Consider the following 9,667-nt stretch of genomic DNA (forward strand, 5'->3'; position numbering starts at 1 on the left):
AGAAAGTGGTCTAATTTCATTTTTCTACATGTTGCTGTCCAGCTCTCCCAACACCACCTGTTGAAGAGGCTGTCTTTTTTCCATTGGACACTCTTTCCTGCTTTGTCAAAGATTAATTGGCCATATACTTGTGGGTCCATTTCTGGGTTCTCTATTCTATTCCATTGGTCCATGTGTCTGTTTTTGTGCCAGTACCATACTGTCTTGATGATGACAGCTTTGTAGTAGAGGCTAAAGTCTGGGATTGTGATGCCTCCCGTTTTGGTTTTCTTCTTCAATATTACTTTGGCTATTTGGGGTCTGTGGTTCCATATGAAATTTAAGATAGTTTGTTCTAGCGTTGAGAAGAATGCTGGTGCAACTTTGATGGGGATTGCATTGAATGTGTAAATTGCTTTGGGTAATAATGACATTTTCACAATGTTTATTCTTCCAATCCATGAGCGCGGAATGTTTTTCCATTTCTTTGTGTCTTCTTCAATTTCCTTCATAAGTCTTCTATAGTTTTCAGCATACAGGTCTTTTACATCTTTGGTTAGGTTTATTCCTAGGTATTTTATCGTTTTTCATGCAATCATTCTTTTTCATGTGGATATCTAGTTGATCCAACACTTTTTGTTGAAAAGACTATTCTTTTCCCTATTGAATTGTCTTAGCAAGAATAAACATTTTATTTTTCTGATTATGTGTGATGTGTTCCTATAAAAAATTAAACAGCATATAAATAAATAATATAAAAAGTAAAAGTCCCTTAAAATGCCACCTTCAAAGATAATGACTGTTAGTACTATAAATAAGTGGTCTGGAATAACTGATCTCTGAGGGACCTTCCAGACCTATGAGTCTATACTATTTTACTAGGTACAAATTATTCCCAGAAATACTACTTAGCATAAATTCCTATTTAGTATGAATGATTCCCTAAAGTACTCAAATGAAAGACCTAGTGACCCAGTGACATATCTATCATCCTGTTACTACTGTAAACCAGAAGAACCCACTTGAAGCTATTAATAATTTATTAATATATACAGACCTTTCCTGGAGTATCTTCTCTGGTGTTTTTCTATTTACTTTGCATTCTGCAGTATGTCAAAGCAAACATGTACATAAATGACACCTGGACTCAAATCTTCTGGCTTAGAGAGGGCAGCACATCTCAGTAGCAGTGTAAAAGAGTAGCTAAGAGCACAGAGTCAAACTGTCTTGGTTTAAATTCTAATATAGTGCATATCTAGTTGTGATCTTAGACCACTTACTTAACTCGTCTGTGGTAAATGGGGTCATAATGCCAAAATTATAGGGAAATTGTGAGGATCAAGGAGGTAATACATGTAAAGTACTTAGGACAACACCAGCTACTTAGTAAGTGGTCAGCGAAAAAGTTATATGGTTGCATTATTATCGCTACTAGAATATTCTAGTTCCTGTAATAAAACAGATGAGGAAAGATCACCAAATTAGTACTTTTAAAAAAAATCTTTATTTTTGAGAGAGAGAGAGAGAGACAGAGTGCGAGTGAGGGAGGGACAGAGAGAAGGAGACACAGAACTGGAAGCAGGCTCCAGGCTCTGAGCTATCAGCACAGGGCCTCACTCAGGGCTCGAATTCATGAGCTGTGAGATCATGATCTGAGCTAAAGTCGGACACTCGACTGACTGAGCCACCCAGGCGCCCCACCAAATTAGTACTTTCTAAACTCAGCTTGGGGTTACTGGATATGGAGGAATCAAGTAAACTTAGGGAGCTCTGTAAGTCACAAAGACCTAATAACAGCCTCAAATAAGAGGAGAAATAGGCAAATACAGAATTATAGCGAGAGAATATTTTTTAATTATTTTTTTTAGAGAGAGTACACGCAAGAGCAGAGGAGACAGGCAGAAGGAGAGAGAGAGAGAGAGAGAGAGAGAGAGAGAGAGAGAGAGAGAGACAGAATCCCAAGCAGCCTCCATGCTCAGCACAGAGCCCACCCAAGGGCCTGATCCCATGGCCCTGGGATCATGATCTGAGCCAAAATCAAGAGTCGGACACTTAACCACCTGAGCCACCCAGGTGCCCCAAGAGATGATATATACCTCTCCCAGTAATTCCCAGAAAGGAAATCAAATAATGATATAATGGGTTAAGTAAAATACATTATAAAAATAAGTTTCACCCATGTCCTTTTACTTTTATCATATAACTACTAGGTAAGTCAAAATTACATATAGGGCTCCCTATCAAAATGACACCAGCATTCTTCACAGAGCTAGAACAAAAAATCCTAAAATTTGTATGGAACCAGAAAAGACCCCGAATAGCCAAAGCAATCCTGAAAAAGAAAACCAAAGCTGGAGGCATCACAATTCTGGACTTCAAGCTGTATTACAAAACTGTCATCATCAATACAGTATGGTACTGGCACAAAAACAAACACATAGCTCAATAGAACAGAATCGAGAACCCAGAAATGGACCCACAAACATATAGCCAACTAATCTTTGACAGAGCAGGAAAGAATATCCAATGGAATAAAAACAGTCTCCTCAGCAAATGGTGCTAGGAAAACTGGAGAGCAACATGCAGAAAAATGAACCTGGATCACTTTCTTATACCAAACATAAAAATAAACTCAAAATGGATGAAAGACCTAAACATAAGACAGAAAGCCATGAAAATCCTAGAGGAGAAAACAGGCAATGACCTCTTTGACTTGGCTGCAGCAACTTCTTACTCAACATGTCTCCAGAGGTAAGGGAAACAAAAGCAAAAATGAACTATTGGGACCTCATCAAGATAAAAAGCTTCTGGTTTGGGTTTTTTTTTTTTTATGTTTTCTTTCTTTCTTTCTTTCTTTCTTTCTTTCTTTCTTTCTTTCTTTTTTTTTTTTAGAGACAGAGACAGTGCAAGCAGGGGAGGGTCAGAGAGAGAAAGATACAGAATCTGAAGCAGGCTCCAAGCTCTGAGCTAGCTGTCAGCACAGAGCCCCGACACGGGGCTCAAATCCATGAACCGTGAGATCATGACCTGAGCCAAAGCCAGACACTTAACCAACTGAGCCACCCAGGCGCCCCCAAGATAAAAACCTTCTGCACAGCAAAGGAAACAATCAGCAGAACTAAAAGGCAACCAACAGAATGGGAGATGATATTTACAAATGACATATCAGATAAAGGGTTAGTATCCAAAATCTATAAAGAACTTATCAAACTTAACACCTAAAAACAAACCATCCAGTGAAGAAATGGGCAAAAGTCAGGAATAGACATTTTTCCAAAGAAGACATCTAAATGGCTAACAGACACAATGAAAAAATGGTCAATATCATTCATCATCAGGGAAATACAAATCAAAACCACAATGAGATACCACCTCACACCTGTCAGAATGGCTAAAATTAACAACTCAGGAAACAACAGATGTTGGCAAAGATGTGGAGAAAGAGGAGCCCTTTTGCACTGCTGGTGGGAATGCAAACTGGTGCAGCCACTCTGGAAGACAGTATAGAGGTTCCTCAAAAAATTAAAAATAGAACTCCCCTACGGCCCAACAATTGCACTACTACAAAGGATACAGGAGTGCTGCCTCAAAGGGGCACATGCACCTCAATGTTTCTAGTAATGCTATTAACAATAGCCAAAGCATGGAAAGAGCCCAAATGTCCACTGATTGATAAATGGATAAGGAAGATATACATACACAAATACATACATACATATATATTGGTGTATACATACACACACACACATACATACATACATGCATACATACATATACAATGGAATATTACTTGGTGATGAAAAAGAATGAAATCTTGCAATTTGCAACAATCTGGATAGAACTAGAGTGAAATACTAAGTCAAATAAGAGAAAGAAAAATGTCATATGATTTCACTCATATGTGGAATTTAAGATACAAAGTGACTGAATATAAAAGAAGGGAAGGAAAATAATATAAAAACAGAGAGGGAGATGAACCATAACAGACTCTTAAATACAGAAAACAACTGAGGGTTGCTGGAAGGGTTTCAGGTGGGAGGATGGGCTAAGTAGGTGAGGGGCATTAAGGAGGACACTTGGGGTGAGCACTGGGAGTTATATGTAAGTATGAATCACTAAATTCTATTCCTGAAATCATTATTACACTATATGTTAACTAACTTGGATGTAAATTTAAAAAAAGTCAGACACTCAACCTACTGAGCGACCCAGGTGCCCTGGGAAACAAATATTAAAATAGCAGATTTAAATTCAAATAATTCAGTAATAATATTAAATTTAAATAGGTTAAATACTTCAATTATAAGATAATAAGGACACAGAAAGGTTGAAAATAAAGGTATGGAAAAAATACACCATCAAAACACTAATCAAAAGAAAGTTGGTGTAGCTATACCTAATATCAGATGAAGTAGAATTTAATGCAAGAAGTATTATTAGATTTAAAAAAGTGATACTTCATAATGATAAGAGGATTCGGGTTCAGCAGGAAAATAAAAATCTATACTCATGTAATTACATAGCCCCAAAATATATAAGGCAAAAATTTCTAGAACTAAAAGGAAAACTAGACAAATACATGATCATAGGGGATGTTAACATACCATTATCGTAACAAATTGAACATGCAGATAAAAATTAGTAAGGATATATAGATGGTTTGTGTAACATGATTAAAAACTCAGCTAACATTTATAGAACACAATAGCCAAGAACTGTAGAATACAAGTTCTTTTCAAGTGCACATGGAATATTCATTAAAATAGACCGTACCAGGGGCATCTGGGTGGCTCCGTAGGTTAAGCATCGACTTCAGCTCAAGTCATGATCTCGTGGTTCATGGGTTTGAGCCCTGCATTGGGCTCTGTGCTGACAGCCAGAGCCTAGAGGCTGCTTTGGATTCTGTGTCTCCCTTTCTCTGTGCCTCTCCCCTGCTCTCTCTCCTTCTCTCTCTCAAAAATAAGATAAACGTTAAAATTTTTTAAAATAATAAAATGAGAAACGGGGCTTGTATTATAATACTATTGATCACTACTGTTCTAAAGGCTGTTTCTCAGGTCCAGGAAGCCTAAAAAATTTGGAAAACACTTGAGGGAAACAGATTTTGATACTGAATCAGGACTCCAGGCCCAGTGGTATTTACCAGATACTGACCTGTATCCAGACTCCCAGGGACTTCAGTCACCCCCTGAGTCTGGGCTGGGGCAGAGTCAGCCCATAGACAGGAAACTTGTTTCTATCTTGTCTGCACTTCCCTGTGACTCAGGCCATAGGAATGAATGTGACAAGGAGGTGGTTTGTTTTCTATGATTCTTCCAAGCAGCTTCCTTGAAGTCACAAACAACTTTTGAATAGCAAAGATAAGGGACAGGTCAGGTAGAATCTTCCATAATAACAACTAGGTTTTTGTCCATTAATCAAATTTGTATACTTTTTGCCTGAGAGAATTAATAACAAATTGTTGACTGATCTTGAAGATGTTAAGATACTTACCACTAAAATAAAGCCCTGAGGATGTGAATTCTCACAGAGCCTTGGCGGAGGAGCTCCCGCTCTGACAACATAGTAAAGTTGTCCATTTTGGGCATCTACGTTCCCAACTACCTTACTCCACCCTACTACTCTTATCTGTGTGAGAGATCACAGCCCCCTGACTATTTTTTACCTACCAACATCTTTAATATTCTCTCACCTCCAAGCCTGACTCCTGAATATTCCCTTTACCAGGAATATTCTGCCCCTCTTATGCCCCACTGTTTCAAGAGCATTTTAGTAATGAGACAGAACTACCACTTGGATTCCTTTTGTTTTAATTAACCTCTTTTGCAAGAAATAAGGACCTATGGACAAACTCAAGTAATAGGAATTCGTTTTAAGATGGCATGTGGCAATAAGGAAGTTGGCAAACCATGGAAATCCAACATCAGGAACCCTCTGAATCCATGATGGCAGCAGAAATCTCAGCGGCAGAAGTAAATGAATCTTGACTCTACTGTTCTGCCACTGATGTGACTCAGCTACTGAGACTTTGCTTAGAGAGTTCTCCACTTCTGGCTTCCTCAGCATCCATTCTATGTCTTTTCTTACCTCACTACTTTTGCACACTCCTAGTTTCTGTTTCCTTAGTAACTCAGCCCTACTCAAAACTATGTTAACCTTAAAAGTAAAACTCCATTTATTTTACTAGTAAAAATGGGTTTATTTCAAAATAGCAGAGAATTGCAATCTGGGACAAGCAAGCTACAGCAAAACCACAGGCAAGACCAGACAACAAAGGGGAAGAACCCTCTTGTATAGAGAAAAGGGGGAAGTTGGAAGGACTGTTATAAACAAAAAGTCCATTCCAAGTAAACTGGAAGTTCAAAGTAGAGCGGCTTTTCCTTGGTTGAAGTTGTGACAGTCTCACTGGCTAGGATGTTGCCAGAGGAGGAGGAAAAACTTTCTCTCTCCTGCTGGTATAGTAAGGAAAGACCCATGGGCAACGTCTTTCTCTTCTAATAGGGTCTGCAATTCACGAGTAGTACGGTGTGAGAGTACCCTCTGCTGGCCTCTCAAATCCCTTCTAAATAAAATTTCCTTTTATTAATTGTCACAATTACATCTTGCTTCTGCCCCCCCTTCTTCTTTACATCTTTTTAGCTTCAGTTCTTGTCCCTAATTGCCCAATTCCCTCTTTATTTTCTCTTTAAGGTCTAGAGAGCCACCTGCAGTTATCCTACTTTTTAGACAGAACTTTCTCCACTAAACTAGACTTTCTCCACTAGACTAACTCCACTCTCCACTAAACTTTTCTCTCCACTGAACTTTCTCCACTAGACTAACTTTCTCCACTGCATCATTAGTATCTGGTCAGCCTGTGGATCTGGCTGACTTGGGGGTAGCAGATACCCACACATGGTGTGATCAACAGTGGACCAACATGGCTACCCAAGTTCCCTTTCAGCAAGGGCTGTGAGCATGCCAGTCACCACGACTGCCTTGTCCAGGACCCTTTGACTTGTATTAGTTTAGTCCTTGTAACAATCTTACAAATAGATATCACCTACTTTTATAGGTGAAGAAACTGGGGGAACAGCGGGGTTACTCAAGGCAAAGCCATGCAAAGCCAGCATGCGGCCTTAAATCTGCCATCAGAAATCACCACACAATCGCCGCAATGGAGCATGTTGAGTGAATTCTTTTGAAACAAAACTACCAGGCAGAGAGATGTCAGAAGTCGGACAAAAGTACTGCTGCTCTCAGTTCCTCCTGCAACTGCAGAAAGGACAGGTTTTCCTAGGAGAACTCGCCTATGGTGTGTGTGTGTGTGTGTGTGTGTGTGTGTGTGTGTGTGAGTGAGACTGTCCTGTGGATTCAAACCAAGAACAATACTTAGAACAGAGCCTGATGGTTGAAGCCTAAGACAGATGCATCTTGTACTATAATCTATTTTAAGGTAAATACAGACACATCCTCCTATACTAATAAAAAAGCCAAATTTACAAAACAAGTCAATGAAAGCATAATTATTTTTTCCCTATTGCAACTTCTTTCCATCTTACTCTGGATCTTGGGTTATGGGATTTGTGTGGGAGTAGTTTGAGGGAAATCACGAGGTTCTTCAGAGTCCTCCCTGTTCACAAATAAAGTAGGTCAGGCAGAGTCTGCACGTGTGGGCACAGGGTGGGTGTGGTGGCACAAACTGGGAATGGTAGATTAGTGAGTACTTGCTAACATACCTCTCCCTGATTAGTGAGGAGATGGGAAAAGGTGAGAGTTGAATGAAGTAATATAAGGGGAGCCTTTAGAATAATGCCTAGCTGTATTCACTTACCAAGGCTGCGGTAATAAATCACCACAAACTCAGTAGCTCAAAACAATACACATTTGGGAGTGACATTACCAAGATGGCAGAGTAGGAGTCTTCTCCAATTCCTCATGAAGATCAGCAATTAGACAGTTCTCCACAAATAAAAACAGCTCTGGGTTCCACTTAATCTATGTCAGCAATGCAGTTAAACAAAAACCTTAAGAATAACCACACAAAAAGGGAAGGAGGAGCAGCTTCGTTTTGCTGCAGCAAACCCCCCCTCTCCCCCAGCCAGCACGGCTCAGCATCAAGAGGAAACTCCCAAGGTAGAAAGAGCTCCCTCCCCTCACCAGGAAAGGAGGAGCGGGGTGAGCAACCAGCCCTTGATAAGGACCACATAGTTGTCGATGTAGTAGACCCCGACAGCCTGAGCTGACAAGTCATCATGACCCCAGACCTGGTGCCACCAAAGACTGTTCACCATCACTAGACTTACTTTACAAGAAATGCTGAAAAAGGTCTTCAAGCTGAAACAAAAGGATGCTACCTAGTAATGTAAAAACATGTGAAAACAACAGACTGGTAAAGGCAAGTATATAGTCAGATTGAGAAGACTTTAGTAATGTAATACAGTGGTGTGTTTACCACTTATTTCTAATATAAAGCTTGAGGAACAGGAGTATTAAAAACAGTGATAACCACGATAATTTATTAATGGATACACAGTCACAATCAAAATCAAAAGATATAGATGAAGAAACAAGACTCAACTACATGCTGCTGATAAAAACTTCACTTCAGCTTCAAGGACACATACAGACTCAAAGCAAAGGATAGAAAAGGATATTTTATGCAAGGAGAAATGAAAAGACAGCAAAGGTAACTATACTTACCTCAGACAAAATAGACTTTAAGTCAAAAACTAACAAGAGACAAAGAAGGTCATTATATAATGCTGAAGGGGTCATTTCATCAAGTGGGTAAAACAATTATAAATATATACACACCCAACATTGGAGTACTTAAATATATTAAACAAATCTGAAAGGAGTCATAGACAATTATACAATAATAAAAGGGGACTTCAATTCCCCATTTTCAATAATGGGTAGATCATCCATACAGAAAATCAATAAGGAAACATTGGACCTGGCTATTCTTTAGGCCAAGTGGACCTAACAAGCATACAGAGGACAATTCATCTCAAGCACACCTGGAACATTCTCCAAGATAGATCATGATAAGTCACAAAACAAGTCTCAGCAAGTTAAAAAAAAAAATAGTGATACCGTATCAAGTACCTTTTCTTTTTTAAAATTTATTATTTATTTATTTATTTATTTATTTAGAGAAAGAGAGGGCACAAGTGAGTGAGAGGCAGAGAGAGAGAGAAAGTGGGGCACTCCCAGGGCTCATGCTTTGCCTGAAGCAGGGCTCATGCTCACCTGACATGTGGCTCAAACTCAAGAACTGTGAGATCATGACATGAGACTAAGTCAGGTGCTTAACAACTGAGCCACCCAGGCCCTCTTTAATTTTTTAAATGTTTGTTTATTTTTAAGAGAGACAGATAGACAGCACCAGCAGGGGAGTGGAAGAAAGAGAGAGAGGGAAACACAGAATCTGTAGCAGGTTCCAGGCTCTGAGCTGTCAGCACAGAGCCCCACATGGGACTCAAACCCACAAACTGTGAGATCATGACCTGAGCCTAAATTAGATGTTCAACTAACTGAGCCAGTCTGGCACCCCTAATATATATTTTTTAATGTTTATTTTTGAGAGAGGGAGAGAGACCGCGAGGGTGGAGCAGAAAGAATGGGAGAAAGCATCCAAAGCATAATCTGTACTGATAGCAGAGAGGCATTGTAGGGCTCAAACTCAGAAACCATGAGATCATGA

This window comes from Suricata suricatta, chromosome 9 (genome assembly GCF_006229205.1).
Source record: "Suricata suricatta isolate VVHF042 chromosome 9, meerkat_22Aug2017_6uvM2_HiC, whole genome shotgun sequence".
NCBI classification, from domain to species: domain Eukaryota; kingdom Metazoa; phylum Chordata; class Mammalia; order Carnivora; family Herpestidae; genus Suricata; species Suricata suricatta.